Genomic DNA, 18,004 nt, shown 5'->3' with positions numbered 1-18,004 from the left:
GTCCCGTCACAGCTTCCCAGTCCCACAGGGCACTCTGCCTGAGGCCTGCCCTCTGATTTTCTGCTTTGGAGGTTCAGGGGAAACCCAGGAGCTGCTGTACGTTACATCATCTCAAGTGGGGTCTGTAGCGTCCCAAAACACGGTATGGCAAAAATAGCTTTCCAGTCTTCTTCCTTCTCCTCCTTGTCCCGCACAGATACGGGGTCAGAAGAGATTAGGCTTATAGACATATGTGGCTGGTCCTCTGAGCGTGACAAGTGCATTTGAACGGATTTATCACATGGAGCTATGCAAGCTGAGGTAACTAAGTTCAAAACATTGTGAACTGGTAAGCCCTGGGAAAATAAATATATACAGAATATAAATATATAACTATATATATATATGTAAATAAATATATATGGAACTGACCTCCAAAATCCAGCCATGGGGCCAGTGTTCTTTTCTCTAATACAAGCTTGATGGTTGTATGACATCACTTGTGGGGGTGCCTGCACAGCTCACCCTTGGCAAAATGACATGGACAACAGCTGCTAAGATTGAAAAGTCAGTGTAAACACCATGCATGAATGGGAAACCCAAAACTCTCTGAGGAAGCATTTACCCCAAACTGATCTTGCTGCAGGGGGAAACAACCATCAGACCTCAACTGATCATGCTAAAGAGGACAACCACCATCAGCTGGATTAAGTGGTAACCAGGGAATGACAAAGAGAATTTTGAAACAAAGAAGGAATCAATCTGAAAAGACGTACAAAAGAAGCACAAAAATTTGTAAGGGAGTAAATTTGTAAGACCTCATTTGTAAGACCAAAATTTGTAAGACCAAAATTTGTAAGACCAAAATTTGTAAGACCTCAGAGCAGGAACAGAGCAGCAGTGAAAACCCAATCTAGCACTGACAGCAGTCACCCTGCTGGCATCACACCTCTGCCCAGACCCAGTGCAGCACCCTCCTGTCTGTGGGACTGCTGGTGACCTGCTGGGGTGCCTTCCCACCAGAGGGTGCGTTAGGTGGTTGTAGGGAGCAGCATGGACACCCCTAAAGCAGGAGTGGCCACAACACCAGCAGGAGCAGGTTGTAAGCAGGGGAACCCACATTCCCAGAAGTGACCCCCTTTGCTGGAAAGAGAGGGGTGGGTGTCTGTGTGTCTGGGATGAAAACTTTTGGAGATTAGTTATAGAAGCGTGCCGAGGAGCTGGTAGGTATTTATTAGTGTCTTCTAAGTGTCTAACACTGTGGTTTAACTGTTGTGTTGCTGACATTGGTCCTGAACGTATAGTTCACTGATTGTTGGTTAATTACACATTCTTCAATCAATAAACCACTTCAGCCCTGATTTGGTTTAACCAAAAAAAAAAAAAGGTTGTTTTTTTATTATTTTTTTTTAAAACGGTTTTCCCCAATCTTGGCAGAAGGCCTGTATGCTCAGTCATTGAGAAAGCATTCACTTCATGGTGAACTAGAGACGGAGCAGGGCACTGGATGGTTTCTAGGGTGGACTGGCTGGCAGGAAGGTGGAGACAGAAAAGGGGGGTGCGTGACAGACAGTGTGCTGTGTGCCTGGTGTTTGATAACTGGGGTAAATACCGCTGGTGGACAGTATAGAGTTGCCCTGGCTGAGCACACCCACCATCAGTGAAACTTGCCAGCTATCAACATAGTTCTGATGGAAGCAACGGCAACTTGTTAAGGCAGCAGTAGTCAAACCATATTGTCAGACTTTCTCTTTATGGCTGATGAGGGGAAAATTACCCTAATCTCACTGAAAATAATATGAAAATAATTTCCTGCAGGAAATCCACCCTGTTTTCACACAGGGAAGAAGCATTACCCAGGAACTAGCTATGAAGTTGGCAAGAACAGTGCAGTTCTGTGCCAATGGGCACCCAGAGCCCTTACTGGAGCAGCAGCCAGCTTTCTGGTACCCGGCCACCAAGCTCTGGCAACGACACAAGCTCTTGATGCAGCCAGCATCTGCACGGCTGGGGGAGATAAGGAGCCTGCATCTGCATGGGACTGATTCAGCTTCACCCCTGCTGGTTGACACAAAATGGCTCCTATCGGACATAGCAGCAATATGCACCATTAAAACAGGTCATCATTAGTTTTCTGTCTTGGCAGCAAGACTGTAAGGCTTCAGTCTGTGCTTGCTCCTGACCGTGGTTTGTAAGGGGTTTCCAATGGTAGGTTGTATTTGGGCACCAGCCTGCTCAGCTGCCCCAGTTAGACCTCTGCTGTCTCCAGGGCCAGCGCGTCTGGGACTTCCAGCACTAAACCAAGTCAAAGAACGAGAACTAAACAAACTCCAAAACTATTTTGAGGCCTGCTCTAATACTCTTTAAGAAGACAAACAAGATCAGAGTGGAAAACATTTCTATCTTTAGCCATCAGGAGCAAGACTTATCTGAGCAACTCCACACAGAAGCTGGCAATGGGAATGGGTAAGTTAGGGTTTGACTTGTTCCTAAACATCTTGTTTTAATTGTTCTGTCAGGGCCACAGTGGGATTTGCCGTGCCTGCCAGATGCCTTTCTCTTTCTTCTCACAAGAGGTCTTTTCCCTAAAACAACTCACAAATGTCTATGATGATTTTAAAGGTTACTCCAGTGTTGTCCACGCTAGAAGTCCTTACCGTATGAAGGTAGATCACCCTACAAACTGGGAAGCCTGTTGTCCTCTGTCGGCTCCTTGTTGGTCTTTGCTTCGGTTTGGGTTGTCTGGTATGACTGCAGTGTCCTGAGATGACCAGCACTGCCTAATGGCTGCGCCCTGACCTGAAACAAAATAAAGAAATACATGAAGACATTTTGACTGGAGAATCTCTCACGCAGATGTCTTCATTCCCCTGGCATAAGTTCAGTGCTGTGGTAACCACACTGGAGTCTGAAATCATGTTTTCTCTTTTAACTGGTCCTGCATGGACCACAGCACCTCACACAGCCTCATTTCTGGTTGAGAAAGGCCCCACATGGAGCCATTAGCATGCAGGCCAATGGAGGCAGACACACACCTACTAACAGGATTTTAAAACCTGCTGAAGTTTTTCTCATTATAATCAGTGGGAATTAAGGGCCTGACCTGTGCGGTGCATTTGAAAAGCCAGATGGGCTGCAGTTTGTATATTTAGATGCTTGTGTACCTTGGAAAATCTGCTTTTAATTTCCATGGTTCAGCCTCTCTGCTCAAATAGGCAGGCTACCTTTGACGTGGATATTTGTGCCAGACCCATGACAAAGCTGATCAGTTCTGCAAAGACACAACTGGATCTGGGCACTTGTGACACTGGTGTCTACAGATCCCTCAGGTGTTCGTCAGGAACGATCAGTTCTTGCTGAATATGAAACCACAGGTTACGAGAGGGAAGTGAACACCATAAGCAAACCACTCCATCACGTCTGGTCTAACAATGCGACAGGTAGAGGAGAACAGCACATGTGATACCGCTGCTCTTATTTACATGAGGCACATCTTTGTCTGTTATTTAAACACTATTATCGGTTGAATAACACAAACCCTTGCAGCATATAATTGTGACAAGACAAGGACCCCAAGACGTAGAGTTTTGAGTTGCACTATTTTCTCACTGGAAACACTCCCAAAATACCAACATGCACATCTACTCTGCTCCGTGTTACAGTATTCCCCAGGCTAGCAGAATCAGGGACTGAATAGAAATTCCCCTTTCTCTGCACCCGTATTTCCTTTTGAAAAAGTAGTTTCTACTGATAATCAAAGATTAGCTATTATCCCCTGATGTTCAAAGCACTTCACAAATGAACACTCAATACATAAACAGCCCTGGCTAAACAGTTTTATTACAAGCTAGTTTTGTCAATTTCAAGAACATAAGACTGTCCACACCCGGAGCACACCAAGGGGCCATTTAACCCAATCCGCCTTCTCAGCTGTGGCCAGTAGCAAATAATTCAGAAAAAAGCCTAAGAACAGGGCAAGTGCAGAGGACTGATGTGACCTCCCAGGTGCCAGCAGCCTGCTGCCTTGGGATTTCCCCAGCCAGGGAGTACACTGACAGCTAAGGAAACTGGGTGTAGTCCCAAACCTAATCTGTCTCTCATTTAGGAGAAGCAGCTTGTATCCAGCACGTTGCACCTCACCCTCCAGCTCAGCAGTGGGACTGCAGCTTCTGCAAGTTTATCTGAGTAAACCTTAGAGGCCGGTAATTGCATAGAGATGAGGACAGGTCTCGTAGTTACGTACATGAGGAGCTATAAGCTGCACTGGGCTTTGTGCTGTTACTTGCCATCGTGGTTCTGGTAAGAGGGCTTAAAGGTGTCTCTGGTGTCACTGTGTAACCCACCATCAGTTTCAGGGGGCCCAGAGATCAGCCTTCCCATGGGGTGAGCAGCACAAAGTGCACCATAGACTTCAGTGGCCATGTGTTAGATGCATGAGGTACCTAGCTATGTCTTCACCTTACTATCATTGCGGTGTTTGAGCCATCACCTATATGTCAACACCACCAAAGAGCATACTAGCTTATAGCATAAGAGTTTGCAAAGAGCTCTGAATCTCCCACTTTGAGTTTTCTCCTCTGAACACAGTCACAAAGCACATACGAATTACTCCGCTTTTTGTTTTTCAGCTGAGATGACCAACTGAGGTGGCCTGCTCATCACCCGTGGTGACCCAATGACTCACAGTCCTTCCTCGCTGCACCACGAGAAGAGACTAGCCACACAGAGTGACGCGCTCTGCTAGGCACATACTTAATTTGTAAGTGCTAATTAATTGAATAATGGGTTGGTTAGCAAGGCCCCTGGTCTACACTGTATGCAAAACACCATCTGGAAAACGGCTGGTGAGGTTAGCAAGATGGATGCTCTGTTAAATCTGATACCTTTGTAAGAGAATCTGTCCCTGCATAACTGATGAGATGGTATTTAACGATGAAGATGTGTATTTGTTCTCCAAGAGAACTTATGTGAGATAGCAAATGTTTGGTCATTGGGATGGTGATCATTGTGCTTCATTCCTGTGACAAACAGTGGAATGAATTTCCTGTTTTAAATGGAAAGTAAACAGTCTACTCAAAGCACTTCAAATGTCATCAGTCTCTTTGAAAGTGCACGTTAGTAGGTTGTGACTCTGAAAGCAATTTAGCTCTTCAATGTAACTTGTGCCTCCACCTAGGCCCACTGGATGCACACAGCTGAGAACAGCCATCTTTACACCGATAGCCTTGTTCCAGGTCGGGGAGTTTCTGACTTGCCTCTGAACTGAAAGGCTGAAGCGCTGGACGGATATTGCTGTTTCAGTTCTTCCACGTTTATCTCAGGGATCACGTTTCCAGGAATCTGCTGCAGTTGAATTCCCATAACAAAATACCATAGGAGAAGTCACCCACATCAGGTGCTCACAACAGGCCTGCAAATCCTCTCTCCCTTCTTAGCTTCAAAGCACACTGAAGAGTAGATGCACAGATATTGTTATGCTGCTTTCTAACAAGTGGGTACATGGCGGCATGTGGAAAGCTGGTGGCAGAAGAAAGAGCAGAATGGGCATTTTGCTGCCTTGGGTATGGCTTCAGGCAGGTGACGGCACCATCCTTTGTAGATGGCAGGCACCAGAGAAGGGTGCAGCTGGTAACCTCGCACAGAGCCACGTGCAGCTGCCCAAAGCCTGCATCTGCTGGGCCCTGAGAGAGAACAATGCACGTCTTGCCTCATGGATGGGTTTGACTGCATGGAGATGCTCCGGAAAGCTAATTTGAATGAACTTTTGCAAGCTAACAAAACATTAAAAAGCTTAATTAAATCACATTAAAGCCCCACGTGGGCATTTTGACTTGGATTTAAAGGTGTGCTTATTCTCTGCAGTATACTTCACCTCCAAAGCAAATTGAAGAACGTTTAATTTAGTCCACCCTAATTCTTACTAAAGGTGTCCACTATAATGCAGTTGATTCACCTACGTGAAATTCTTGCTTTTAGTTCACTGAGATGACTTTTTCCTGAGCTTTCTTTTGTAAAGAAGCCCTTCCAGAGAGAGAAGAAGGGACTTGTTTAGGATCATCCAAAAGAAGCTCCAGGAGCAGAAGCTGGGGAGCCCAGACATACACAAGTACTCAGGGAAGCAGCTTTTCTCTCCACCACCTTTCTGTCACTGCTGGAAAATGTTTTCTGTGGATCTTGCCCTACTGTACTCTTTATCTACCCCTACCACAATCATGCTTTGCTGCAGACCTGAACAGCAGAGGCAAGGTAGGATGAGCAAGCTAGCAGGTGTCCTGTCTGGCTGCAAGCAACACCGTACAGAAAATTCACGAAAATGCCACCGTCCTCCAAGACTGCAAAGTCTGTGGATCATTTATTCTGCCCTTTCAGCATAACACAGACAGTATAATTTCATTCCATTACTTCTTCAGTCAGCCTGATAGCTTATCTTTGACTGAAGCACAAAGTCAGGTATTTGCTGCAGTCAGATTTTTCCAGGCATTTTGTTGGATGCATGTTTTCCATTGAAACCAATTTTCCTTTTAGTAAACTACTTTTTTAGATTTTCCCCTCTGACAGATATGCCTTTCTCTGCAAACCCATAGTCACTGCATTCTTGGGATTGCACCTTTGATGTGTAGCAGCTTAAAAAAAAAAAAAAGAGAGAGAGAACAGAAACCCATTGCTTTCCAGGGGTCTGAAATTATTAAATCATCATGAATGAAATTTTCTCCAAACTGTAAGCACCTCTCTGATGACATCACTGCTGTATCTAGGTTCTTGAGGACGTACAGTAGATCCATTTGTCCACCCCCCATGTCAGCAATGCTGCTGGAACAGGAACACCAAAGCCTTGGAGCTTTATAGGCACTGCGAAGCTCAGGCACTCTACAGGAGCCAAAAGGAGAGCCTGGCAGGCAGATTCAAAGCAGCTCTGAAACCCATGAACTTAGTCTCCTCCCTACCCCAATGGTGGTGTGAGGTTGGGCAGTGCAGAGAGACTCAAATACACAGAGGAATAAAGCATAAAAATGAGGAAGACAGAAATATATAGGATTGCCTCTGTAGAGTAGATAATTCACTCCTATAAATATTTTAATCTTACCAGACTAGACTTAACTACACAACATCAGCATCTTGGGACAGCATCTTGGGACCATCAGTAATACTCAGAATTTATGTATGAATTTTACCAGTGCTGGGTGTTAACACAATCAAGAAGCACCATTGCTTACGTTTTCCTAAGGCAGAAACTGAGAGATGGTAAAAAGTGACTTGACCTTAGTGTTTTCTAGGGAACTGGGGGTGATGCCCAGAAGTCAAATGATAATTACTGTATGTTTGGCACTCTGATTTACACACCTATCTGGCCAGAGCTCATGGGGTCCACAGCAGAGCTGAGTGCAGTGGTTAGGTAGAGAACTGTGGACAAGATCCTCTCTAACAACGCTCATAGAAACCCATAGAAACCCTCTCTATTACCAGGAACTCTTGGGCCCAGACCTTTACTCAAGCTTCCTGTCTGCTTTGTGGAAAACTACAGAGCTCCAACAAAGCCCTGTTGAAACAATGTTGGAGTTGTCATTAACCTGTCAGGGACTTATGCCCGGACCTTTATTATAGTACCCTTACGTGAAGCTGAATAAAACATAGGATATTCAACTGAGTCCTTGACAAATGCATTACGTTTGCCTAATTTTCTCATTTGCCACAGAAGGGAGTTGGAATTATTCTTTCTGAGCAAATGAGTTTTAGCTTTTCTCATTACCTTTTAATAATCTCTAGTGCACAGAATGAGAGGAAGGGTCTTTCGGCAATTTTGGCTGAAAGTAAAATGATTAAAGGTTAAAACTGAGAGTATGAGGGATTTAACCACCGTTGCAGAGAAGTTTCCAGCCTGCTTCAGCTAGTCTTGACTGCATGAGGAGTTTAAAAGCAGCAAAAAAATGACAAGAGACAGAGAAATCTTTATCCAGGTAGTAGAATGGGCTGTTCAGGTGATTCACATAGGTTGATCTAATGTAAATAACCAACTTAAAAATGAAGGGTTTATCCATACATAGCTGTCACTTTCAGCCTCTGTTAAGTCAGCATGTATCACTCCAGTGAGTTGACTTTATGGCAACATTAGAGCTGTGAAGTCTTACATGTTTTAAGGCAAATAGAGGGACGTATTATATTGAGTGGGGCATCCCACGTACATGAATCTGTCATCTGACCTAAAGGAGTACACAGTCTCTCTGTTTGCAACTTCTCTGAATTGCAACTTCCACTGCACAGTGCCCTGCATGTTGGAATTGAAAGAAGCTCAGGTGAACAAACTTCAAGCACGCGGCTGGAGTATCTTGCTGATTAAAAATACTAAATCAGAGGCAGGTCAGAAGCCTCTTGTACACCCTCCTCAAGCCTAGACTTTGTAATAGATGCATACCATTCCTAGGAGTTCACCAAGGTCATTAGACTACTACCTAGGCTGGGTAGTTGCCAGAACCATGCAGGCTGAGTCACTGCCCAGCTGGACTGTATACCTTGCCATCTTTGCACTGCGTGATCCTTGAAGGTCTTTTCCAACCCAGATGAATCTGTGGGTCTATGAGCTGTTTGAGGTGGGACTTGCCAGTACAGCAGTACAAGCCACAGCTAAGAGCAGTGACAGAACGCATCCCCCAGAAGGAAACCAGTTATTCAGACAAAAATGCTTTTTTTGCTGACATAACTGTGTCAACATCAGGGCTTTCACAAGCTTTGTTTTTTTTTCACACTCCTATCCAGCACAGCTTCACCAGCAAAACTGTGAAATGTAGGCCAAATGCTCTGAGACAGCTAATCCTGTTTACTTATATAAGAGCAATCAAAGATGTATGGTTGATCACAGGTAGCAAACGTTGCAACATACAATAGCTCACAGGAGAAGGAAGCAGAACACACTCCATTTTGCAGTGTTTTCAGGGAAGCAGTGAAGCATTTGCTTGTGCACCATGCAGAGCGTGGGCAGGGCTTCAGGAACTTGAAGGTCACCCCGGCACACCTCCACACAGCATCGCCTGCCTCGCCCTGCTCTGCAGCTACGGGACACTGGCCCAGAGGACACCAGTTGTGACAGAGGCACGTGTACGAGGTGCACAGAGAGTGGGAGGAAGGAGCAGACCCAGTGCAAGCAGTCAGCAAGGCAGTCTTTCTGCATGGGGGCACGTACTGGCCCCCAGACTGCTCTTTGTGGCACCGTGGATGAAAGACAGACTTAAGGCAGGTGATGCCGCATGTAGTGTATATCCTATGGCAGACGACCTGTAATTCTTTGTCTGTACAATGTTAGAAAGCGGGGGTGGTGTTTTTAAAGATATTTTCTATACTGGAGCTAAGAATGGCAGGTTTCACAGTGAAGCTGTTGTTCAATTAAATGTGATTCAATGTGTTTGCAGATCTGACTGAGACAGGGAAGTAATAAAACAAAGATACTAAAACTTATCAGTAACTCTTGCCATTTCTTAATGACATTTCTACTCTATGCCTTTGACCCTCTGATAATTCTACTTCGTTCTCTGCTGCTGTAACATTTAGAAAATAACTGGAAACTTTATGCCAGTTGCTAGCTTATCATGTTTGCTTTACGACAGCCCAAGACAAAGGCCAATATATCATAAAATAAAAGTCCAACTCCATATTTAGACTCCTGAGTAGATGCCTTGAATTTCAAATGAGCAGAGATTTGCTCTCTCACTGCTTTTAATAGAAACTCAAGAGTTCCTGAAAAAATCAAGTCTTTTATCAAACTGTCAGATATGGACTCGGGAACATAGCTTTTTAATGCAAATCAGAGGCAAAGGCCTTCAGCGAGTGCTGTGTCATTAGTACAGCTATTGGAGGGTGGGGACTCCTTAGTATAGGAAGGGACCTCAAGCAGATACTTGTGCTTCTGCTTTCAAATGGCTTCAGGACGGCTTTGCATGCTGTCGGGCTGGCTTAGCTGCATGGGCTGTACCTACTGCTGGAGATTGTTGGCCTACCTACCAGGCAGAGCAGCAAGGGGGCGGGTTGCCTTGCTGCCTTCCCTCTTCCATGCAGGGTCTGCGGGACAGGAACACCTCCCAGGTGGAAGCCACGAGTTCTGGGGATGTGTCTGCGATAAGGCTGCCGCTGAAGGACTCTTCTGGCTGCACCTGCTCAGTGAGCGAGCGTAGGCACGCTCCTACACCCCTGCTTTGCATGGGCAGCGCTTTCACTTCTGAGGTGAGACGAGAGCTAAATCAATGGCAGACCGATCTGGGCTATTGTAATGGAACTGAAGCTTGGGGTTAGATTGGTATGGCCTTAGTTAAGTGAAAAACAACCTCCCCTTGACACATACAGGTAACCACAACAGTTGCACAGGCATACAACTGTAGATCAGGCACTTAGCCTAAAATGTTTCTTGGTGACTGAAAGAAAGGTGGCAAAATAGGCAGTAGCCTAAAAGCATATTGCAAACTTTTATAGATCAGCACTTCACCCCCCATGAAAGGTAACAACACACACCTTGCTTTGGCCATCTTCTTCTTTATGGAGCAGTCCTCTCCACCCAGCACACTGAACGTGCCTGGTAATCCTGCTGCAATATTGGTTATTACATGTAAGGCCAAGCTCTGTTTTACCAAGGAATTTGTCCCAAGCTGTAACATGGACTGGACTTGCGTATACAGGCGAGGCAAAAACATGCAGTAACATGGTTAACAAAGAATTGCACTGTAACATGACTCCTTGGCAGAGATCTGCCTGCGTAAATGCCATTTGGGGCTTGATAGATGGAGGGAAAGGTTTTAATGCCGCTGCATTGTGCTACTGCTATCAACCTTGACAGATCCCACCGTGATTCCTTAGTGTTTTGCCTGAACCCCTGTGCCCTCTTACTATGTGATACTAGCCACAGTCCTGTCTCTGGGGGCAGGAAACCTCATAGGTAACTCCCTGAGGAATACCAACAGGAAGCCCAGGTCTAATTCCTGGTTCTGCCTCAAGATTTTCTCACCATTGCTTAGGAAACCAAAAAGGCGACATCTCTGTGCCTCCATTTCTCTTCTGTGAAGCAGGCAGGGCTAACTGCAGTTTTTAAGCCCCAGAAACATGAGGTGAATGCAAGGGAAGCTGTGAGGTGCTCAGGTGGGGCAGTACCAGAGACCACCATGGCTCACGGGACTGTGAACCCCATGGACAGTGCCCAGGGACAGAACCAGGATGAGCTTCTCCCCTGGCGCGCAGGGCAGGCGGCCGCAGCTGAAGGTCACCCTGCCTGTGGAAGACCTCCTGCGTGAGGTGAGGGAAATGCAGACATTGTCTCTTCCAGCTCGCTCAGGCCCTGCCCTTGGAGGCCAGCAGAACAGATGGCTGACCAGAGCCTCTGGCCAGCTGGTCAGGGCCTCGCCTCGGAGGGGACTCTCCACCTCCCTCCATCCACAAGCCTCTTTGCATCAGGATCACAAAACGCCTTGGCCCAGCACAGCTGCAGAGCCCAACACCAGCTCCCAGCTCCCCTCCCTTGCTGGGAAGAAGCAGTTTCTCAAGACTTCCCTGAACAACCATACAGCGTGTTACAGAACAGCTTGTTCTACCTCGAGCCACACGGTTATTTCATCTTGTGGTGGGCCTTGGGGGAGCTACTTTATCACCAGCTGCAGCAGGGCTGAGCTATTTCCTATTGTTGATTAAGGAAACAAAAGTCTCCAGTCAGAGATTTTCCTGAAGACCTTGGGTGAAGCTCTTCCCCTTTGATTGCTCTTCACTGCGTTGCTTTGCCAAGCCTTGTTAAGGCTTCTCCATTGTTCTTCGTGTGCTGTCAGTCAATCACAATTGCCTGTACACACTGGCAAGCTTTGCGAAGACGAATATGTAATTGAGATCCTTAATTAACGCCATGTAACATTCAGATATATTCACTGGGGAAGGGACATGTGAAAAGAATCAAGCAAGAAGCCTAGCAGAGTGGGGGAAGGGGGTGGACCCCTTCCAAGGATTTTATCTGCAGAAAGATCTAATTAAGCTAGAATAATATGCAAGCTCGCTTTAAAAGAAAATGAACATCAAGACAAGCTGAAGCTAACAACCAGCTGTCTCCTCTTTGAGAGTTAAACGCATTAGCTCCAGAGGCAGAAAAGAAAGAGAAAAATAGGCTTAGGATTTGTGTACCTTAAAACACGTGAAACCTACACCCACTGGTATAACACTGCAAATCTTCCACCTCATTTGCATCATAGGGGCAGGTCTATTCACTGAAAGGGAATGTCCCTCGATTTGCCACTTAAAAACATAGGCTTTGCTGCCTGCTGTTGACAAAGCTAGTCCTGCCCTTCCAGGCACCAATGGCACTTCCTCTCCAGCACTGCCCAACCCAGCCCAGACTTCCTCTCCTGGCTTTGCTGCCTGGGGGATGGCTGAGACCCTACGCTGAGGGCAGGGTGACCAAGAGGTAGGTTATTCTGGATCTGGGACTGAGGGGAGATGATGCCACAGTGGTGACAGAGACCTCACAGTGAAGAGAAATAGTTTAAACTATCAGATAAAAAAATAAAGCAGGCTTTAGATAGCAGTGATTTCAAATGCATCTGTGAGTTCAGCACCTAAGTGATCTTCCCATGGAGCTGGAAACTTCATTCCTCTAGGGTGTGTCTACACTAGAAGGGGTTTTTCAGCATATATATATTGCTAGAGCCATGACAAAAATATTTCAGTAATAGAGATGCCATTCATACCACTGAAGGAGCTATTTTCTCAGCTACCTAAATAGACTAAGCTGTACATTTTTATTTTTGCAAGCATAAATGAAATCATGTTAGGGCCAGCACTGATATGAGTTGGATGTATATTCTCCCAACTAGTGCAGCCAGGCCATACAGCAAAAATTTTCAACATGCACATAATCAACTAACCCACATGCACATTATCAGTACCACCATTATACTTTACCAAGTCACTAAGGGAAAAACAAACCTAGGAAAAAGCATTCACTCCAGTATAAGAAGTCGTACAGCTCTGCTGAAGAGCCAACAGTAGTAACTCAAATTCTCCCCCACTTTATTTTACTTTTCCATTCATTGGTCTGTCCTCAGATGTCAATACCCTGAGGATGGCAATGGTTTCTTTATGGCTGCAAAGATTCTACCTCTGTCTGAGCTTTACCAGAAAATAAATTTCCACCCATGAACTAAAAACATCATGAAATCACAATCAAACCTGCATACACTGCAAGACAACGGAGAACCTGAGCAGCCCTCAAAATACAAACCAATGCAAAGTGCTTGGATTCCCCAGCAGTGGCTTTTCAGGGATGCACAAATTTATTCCCAGGGAGATATAGGGTTGTTAGTCCAGATGAAGACACAGATCAAAGAGCTTTCCCTCATTGCTGTAGTTGTCTATTAAACAGACACATAAAATATTACATTATTATAGACAGACTTGCCCAAATGTTTGCTCTCCCCTCTTCCTTGGTTGAAAGGTGGAAGTTAAAGTGTTTCTATATTCCAGGATTCAAGATTGTTTTTGCTTAAATGTAGAACAAATCAAAGGATTGATCTAGTTTTTCAGCAGACCTACTGTCTTTCAAAGACAAAGCATATAGTGCTATGATATGACCCAAACAATTTCCTTGCCCTTGGAAACTCCATTTGAACCCTCTCGGGTCTGGCTGAGATTTAACCACTCTTGACAACTTTCCAGCCCATTCACTTGGGCAATGCACTGAGAATTCAACAGCAAAGCAGGGAGTAAAAATTGCCAAATGCCCTCGTTCAGACCTGCTCTAATTCACAGCCTGATCTACCAGATTCATTTAGTGGAGGGCAGTGGGAATGGACTGGTCACTACCCACCAGAATATATATAGATAAAAATGAGATTAAAAATACAGAGATGTGAGGTCTTAATTATACTGCAAAAAGGAGAGTGCAACCACTAAAGCCAAGCAGGTTTTGAATACAAGGCTGAGCACTCCAAGTGCATAGAAAATGAATTAAAGGACAAGCAGGATAACAATGTATTATTGTACACTTTATATGCACATGTATAAGGCTGGTGTTATTATTTAAAAAAAGGCAAATAGCCTATGAAGAAAATAAACAGCTACACAGCAAGACCTAGACTCATAACTGACTCATCAAGACATTTACCTCCCCTCCAGTTATAATTGGGAGAAATTGTTTGAAATTTCTTGAGATTTTTATTGTGGTTTCTCAAGCTTTCCTAATGGGTCATATTTTAGCTGCAATGTAGTGTCTCTAGCCTTCTATTTAAGTAATACTTTGTTTTGGTGAAGAGAACAAACACGGCCTGAGAACAGACTGCAACCTCTTCCAGTCAAATTCACAAATGTAATTCTATGGCTTTTGTCTCCTGCTGCAGTCTGCTGCTGACAAAATATATTATTATATATGTGATTATTAAGGCAATCATAAAACATGACATATTGTTTGATTTTGTTACTAAACCAATAAAGATCCCCTCTCTGATTGGCAAATACCATCTTTGTCTACACTACATCTTTGTCAGCCCCGACTGGCAAAACACGTCTTCCTCATCAGTGGCATACCAGGATACTTCATCCTGGGTTTTACCCTTATACTCAGGAATGTTTGACATGACTATAAATAATTCAGCCCTGACACGTAGTTTTTCAAAGGCTCGGTCTCAGTTATAATGCAGGATAAAGCAAAGTGCCTGGCAGGAAGCAGGGAGCATGAGAACCATGCTTTAGCCATTTTCTTTACCTGAGTGACTTTACAATGAAGATGGCACTTCTGAGGCCACATCTTTGTGGGAAAATGCACCCAGCTGAGAAGCTGGAACAGGCAGAACCAGTGGAAAATTCCCCGGTACAACACACAGCCCCTGATGGGAGAGCCAGTGCCAAACAGTTAACACATTCCTGGCCTAAAGAAATTTCCTTTCCACAAGTCCTGGCTTGCTGACGGCAGGGTGATCTGAGACAACATGCTTACAGGCCACCTCTCCCACTGGAATGCACTGAAAACAGGGGTTAAAAAACCTGTAGTAAGGGAGTGAGGAGATCGCCGTCTCCAGGAGTACAAGCAGCATGTGAAGAAATTCAAAGAGGGAACCAAGGAGAAGTGTTTTTTTTGTTTTGTTTTGTTTTTGTCCACAGCATCAGGTCCTTGAGACAAAAGGAATTCAAAAAAGAAAAACAAATAACCCAGTTTGGCTTTGTCCTTCCAGTGTGATAGAAGTGAAGACAAAGTCTGAGTTCAAGGCTTAGGATTTGGTATTTCTGCTTGCTCCAGTGAGGCTTCTTCGGTTTAATGGTGAACTCCAGAGCAGGAATCTCCTGCAGAAGCCTTGACTGGCAAAAGAAAGTGGCTACCCGTCCTTGCCTAATGCTCTTTGCATCATTTCATGCCAGTCCTCAGAGCAGGAGGAGCAGAAAAAGATGTTCAGGATAGGATCACACATCTCTGGCCCCCTGCACGGCTGGACTCTGTCCAGCCCTACTCGCACATTGCCACGACACAAAGCGCTCAGCCAACGTGCTCCGCTGTGCTGACTGCTGTGCATTTAGCCCAATCCCTGTCAGCCAGGCAGAAATGCCCAGCGGCGAAGTGTGGCTGCTGCTGGAGACCACGGCCATTTACAGCAACATCACCTTTCCTTCTGGAGTTCAAGGAGAAAATGCTGCAGAACAGGACTTCCCCCTTGGCTTTTTCCGCTACCCCTCAGGGCAACAACTTGGGACAACAAAAGAGTGAAGTGAGAGTCATTTTTCTACAAGGACACTGCTCCCCTGCAAAGCAGGATCGTGCACAGCTGGAGGCCGATGTAAACTGCTTCCATCCTTCCACTCGGCCTTGTGGAGGCACCTGAAGCCCCATGGCCACGCTGCTGCCCGGCCAGTCGTCCAGGCTGCCCCACTGCCAGGCCCAAGGCTGGCACGTGCTCTTTCCCACTGGTGCCAATGCCCCGCTGGCTTTCCACTGCCCACGTGGCAACACGGGGCCCGTGGTCAGTGGGAGCCTGCTCCCTCACCCGCATGGCCCTTCTCTGCCTGGGCAAGGAGCCCAAGTAGACACACGGTGCCGGTACCCAGTGGCTGCTGTGCCCCGAGGAGGCCCAGAGGAGGAATCCGCTCTGGTGCGGGCAGCCCGCTATGCCGACCAAACCAGTTACACCAGCACCGCCGTCCTCCCAGCCCCCATGCCGGGCTGGTGGGGACATGGGGAGGCCTCCAGGCAGATGACGGGTGGGGATGGGACCTGTGGAGCTGCTACGGCTGCCGCTTCATGGGTGCTCACCACAGGGCCCCTTGACCCACATGGTTTGGGGCCAGCCATTCCAGCCACTGGTTAACATTTCAGGTTAAAGTTGTGGCATAAGCAAGGCTTTAAATGCACCTGTCCACAGCATAGTTAAGCAAGGGCCATCTAAGGAAACAAATGTGAAGCTCTCCAAAGGGCCTTAACTATTTGTGTGCTTCCCTCTTTCCACAATAAATACTGTTTTGAACCCCTGTCTTTAATAGCCTTTTGCCATCTTTCAGCCTTGGAGAACTTTCTAAAGATCCAGTGAAATTTCCCATGTCTCCTGCCTAGCTCCCTCTGAGCTTCTCTCTCTAATGTAACAGAAAGCCTGTCCCTTCCTTTCCTGCACATCCCCATTCCATACGCTGGGATCACACACTCATCTCAATTTTCCTGTCCATTTATTTTACTATCTCTCTGTCCCATCTTTTCCTCTGTCCCATCTTCTCCTCATTCCCTGTTCTACTGCTCTTCTTCCTCATTTTTCCCAGTTCCAGGGAAGGCAAAGCAGAGATTTCTGCTGCAGACTTGGTGGAGCTGGGACAGACGTGCTTCTGGGTAGGGACAAGGTCAAGGGAAAGGAAAGGAGACACAAAGTCTGACAGAGCAGGCATTTTTTTTCCAGGGCAGGCTTTTCTGAGGGCTAACACAGCAGGTAGGTGGAAAGCAAATGGTTCTCAGAGAAGCAACCAGTGTTTCACCAATGGTGAGAAGGAGCAAGCACAAGCGGGCCAGATGTGAGGCTCCAAGCCCTCCTGTATGTCCCAGTCTTTCCTCCGCTCCTGCTTGTTATTCTGCCAGTGCAAGCCCCAGACTGGCTCCTCAGGCTGCGAGACATCTGGCTTATGCTAAGGAGTGGACTTTTCATAAAATGCCGACATACTTCACTCATCCTTACAACACGTGTGGCAACACTGCCTCGACGATACACCTGCCTCAGCCTGCAGCTCACCTCTTATCAGCCCTTGTGCAAGCGCCTTCTGGAAACCCCAAAGCATTCTTCCTTGTGAAGCTGGCAGGGGACCGAAACCGGGTCAGGTCGTGAATGTGGATCACTGCTTCAGAGGGCAGTGTGCGAGCAGCTGCCCGAGCCAGTCTGATGCTCGCCCTTTCCTCCCCATGCCCCGCTGAGCTGCGCTCCTGCCGTGTCCCAAGCTCTCCCAGGCGGCCAGGTGAGGGCTGTGCACCTTGGGCAGAAGGTCTTGGTGCAGGCGAGCTTACTCTTGACGTGATTCAGGTTACAATGGAACAGAAGCAAAAGCCTCACTTGCTACCTGGGAGCCGCAGCCAGGCAGCCCAGGCTGCACGTGAGGCAGACTGTGCAAGCATGGCAGATGAAACACGCTCCCAAGCCGTAACTTGTTGCAACACCGCTGGGGTTATAACCTAAATCCGTGGGCACGCATTGTGAAAACCAGGCAACGAAAAATGGCAAGAAATCAAACTGTGTGTGGGTGTCTGGGTGGCTCCTGTGTGCTGTAATAGCCTCTTCACCTCCCTGTGCTACTCCCATTGACCTTGACTTCAGCGAGAAGGCCGCCAGCGTAAATCAAACACAGACTAGCAGTGCTTAGCTGTCAAATTCCAGCTGGTGACTGCTGGCACACTGAGCAAAATGAGTCTTAGGCCTCAGGGATTCATATCTTGGTTGCAACGGACCCAAATCAGCTGCTCAGTTATGGGGCTAAGATCTGAACAGGCAACTGAGACTGCTCTAACCCGAGAGAAAGGACAAGGATCTAGGAGGCTTTGGCATAACTGCCTTGCCAC

General features: G+C 46.4%; 1 protein-coding gene across 2 annotated transcripts in view; it reads right to left on the bottom strand.

Annotated features, from left to right (window-relative positions):
* Positions 1–2,438: 2,438 nt before the first annotated feature.
* LOC308182285 (uncharacterized protein) overlaps positions 2,439–18,004 on the bottom strand; it is a 163,928-nt gene continuing 148,362 nt past the window's right edge. For both annotated transcript variants that reach the window (XM_080566613.1, XM_080566614.1), the window contains one exon: positions 2,439–2,778. The gene's annotated coding sequence lies outside the window, so the exon portion shown is untranslated. The remainder of the gene's footprint in view (positions 2,779–18,004) is intronic.

This window comes from Anser brachyrhynchus, assembly GCF_964034855.1.
Source record: "Anser brachyrhynchus genome assembly, chromosome: 1".
Taxonomy (NCBI): Eukaryota; Metazoa; Chordata; class Aves; order Anseriformes; family Anatidae; genus Anser; species Anser brachyrhynchus.
Note: the sequence above shows the minus strand (reverse complement) of the source record. Positions and strands in the feature narration are given on the sequence as shown.